Source organism: Bos grunniens, chromosome 26 (assembly GCF_055505025.1).
Source record: "Bos grunniens cultivar Pamir isolate PY7600 chromosome 26, Bosgru_T2T1.0, whole genome shotgun sequence".
Classification (NCBI taxonomy): Eukaryota; Metazoa; Chordata; class Mammalia; order Artiodactyla; family Bovidae; genus Bos; species Bos grunniens.
The window spans coordinates 27,249,507-27,252,267 of NC_141190.1; positions in this window are offsets into that span (position 1 = coordinate 27,249,507).

Genomic DNA, 2,761 nt, shown 5'->3' on the forward strand with positions numbered 1-2,761 from the left:
TGCTTTTGAACTGTGGTGTTGGAGAATACTCTTGAGAGTCCCTTGGACTGCAAGGAGATCCAACCAGTCCATCCTAAAGGAGATCAGTCCTGGGTGTTCATTGGAAGGACTGATGTTGAAGCTGAAACTCCAATACTTTGGCCACCTCATGCGAAGAGTTGATTCATTTGAAAAGATCCTGATGCTGGGAAAAATTGAGGGCAGGAGGAGAAGGGAAAAACAGAGGATGGGATGGTTGGATGGCATCACCGACTCAGTGGACATGAGTTTGGGTAGACTCTGGGAGTTGGTGATGGACAAGGAGGCCTTGCGTGCTGCGGTTCATGGGGTCACAGAGTCAGACACAACTGAGCGACTAAACTGAACTGATTGCCTGCAGGAAAATAATTCAAAATAATGAACTACCTCATCTTCCAGATTATTTGATCTAAAGTGACTTTAATTTTTTATGTCATTTGATGCCTGATGCAGGCAGGAAGGAAGGAAGGGGAAAAAAAGAGATAGGGAGAGAGGAAGGAAGGACTGAAGGCAAGAAAGGAGGGAGGAATAGAAGGAGGAAGACAAGCATTCTTACTCTAACCACGTGATGACAGTTGGAGCAAATATGATGATTACACCTTGGACTCACACAAGAAAAGGGAATACAATGTATAAATATGCAAACCCTCAAAGGCAAGCACAGACCCAGCTTACTACTCTACATGTTTTAGCCAGCCTGTGAAATCTCTGGGGACCTTCTAACCATCTTATCAGTGCATCTGAGAGAGAGGTTTCAGAAGCCTGCCTTGCACAGTCATCCTGGTGCCAGAACTGCATACACATGATATAATGAGATTTCCCAAACTCCTTGTCCTCCAAAATAAGAACTGGAAGTACCTGAAGTGTGAACTACAATGATAGTACAAAGAGCTTCTCTCTTGACTTCCTTTCCTAGTTTCTGCTGCTAAACCTTGCACAGAGGCTACTGTAAAATTCCAGGTATCACCCAAATACAACTGTATGCTAAGATAACCCCAAAGAAAATCTGATGGACCCACTGCCAAATGATCCAGAATCACTCTAGGAACAAAATGAAGACCACTGAACACACTTCTTTCCTTGAAACAAAGTGTATCACAGTTCAATATCTTCACTGAAAAAGATAAGAATATATTAAAAAAAAAAACCCTCATCCTCTTTGCTTTGACCATCACCGTGGATATCTTTATTATAGAAATTATCAGTAAGAAAAACTGGAAAGACTACTCAAAGAAACACATAAAGTCAATATGTTTTTAAAGGAAAGGAAAATAATATTTGGTTTAGAATACCTATGAATTTCTCATTAAGATCTTGAAAGTACATTATAAATTCCCATTTTTCTCCTAGGACGTGACTCAGTTGTTACTGGCTTATAATAGTTCATCACCTCTTTGTGCTTATTTTAACTTCTTCATGCCTCTTTTATGGAGTCACATCATGGACAACTATCTACTTCTTTTAATAGCACCTTCTTTATAGAGCACATCATTTCCATTTACCTGCTCTTGGACTGTGTGTTAAATCCAACTAAATCGATTTTAACAAGCCCTTTTTTCAATTGTGAAGAAGCAATTAGCACTGAGTGATGTCACCCAAATTCCGGTAATTATGAAGCAAATGTCTTCCATCTTTCCTCACAGGTTTTAAAATTCTGACAACTTGGCATTGTTACTGATCCATTCGCAAATGGAATTTGTCTTTTAAAAAAGTCACATTTTTCCTAAGTTGTTTGAGTTATAAAAGAAAAAAAAAATTCCCTGACACTGAAAAATCTATGAAACATCTTGGCTCTTAGGACCTTCCTGCCTTAGAGGCATACTGTATTAAGGATGGGGGCCAATTCTAAGAGAATGTGGTGTCTGATTGATGGGAATTCTCTTTTTCCTTTCACATTCTACCCTGATCTGTCTTCTAGGTGGAGAATCTTTTCACTGCTCTCTGTTCAGCTTTCCAGTTCCTTACTTCTGGTCTCCTTACATTATGCTAATCCTCATCTTGCTGAATGTGCTGCCTGTTGGACCACATGCTGAAATAATCAAAACCCCTCAGTGTTTCAGTGTCACAGTCTTTTTATCTTCCTCTCCACTGAGTCCCTCCAGTGTCATTTCAGGCCACAGATCTTCCCTGTGACTAGAAGTCTCCCCTCTCACCCCAGCCTCTCCTGTATAAATGTCATCAGAATGACAGTGAGCTCCTTGAAAATGTGATGTCTTGTATTATTTAAAAGAAACCTGTTCACAAAGTTCCTATTATTATGAAGGGGAGATAAATTGGGTTTCAACTTGTGGATGGACAAGTTGAAAATTGTCTCAACTGCACATCTACAGAAAATAGCCCAAGTTTAAAAAGGCTCATTAGAGGCTTCCGTGTCATATCATAGATAAATGCAACCATGACTTTCTATTTTTAGGAAAAGAAAAAGAAAAATCATGCTTTCTTTACTTCAAAATAAATTAAAAAAAAAAACAAAAAACAAAAAAACATTTTTTTAATGTGATGACCCTTAGAAGGGAAATGGGAAAAATGCATTACTTTGAAGACTGTTGCATGTTGATTACTTATTGTCAGGGAGAGACTGGAAAATGGAGGGAAGGGTAAACGAACATAACGGTGACTTGAGAGCTCCACCTTCAATGGAAGTAATATCCCAGTAGGAGGGGGAAAAAAAGAAAATGTTAGAAATCACACAGATATTATCTTAAAAATTATTAAAACTTGTTAAGAGATTCTTTGGATCAAG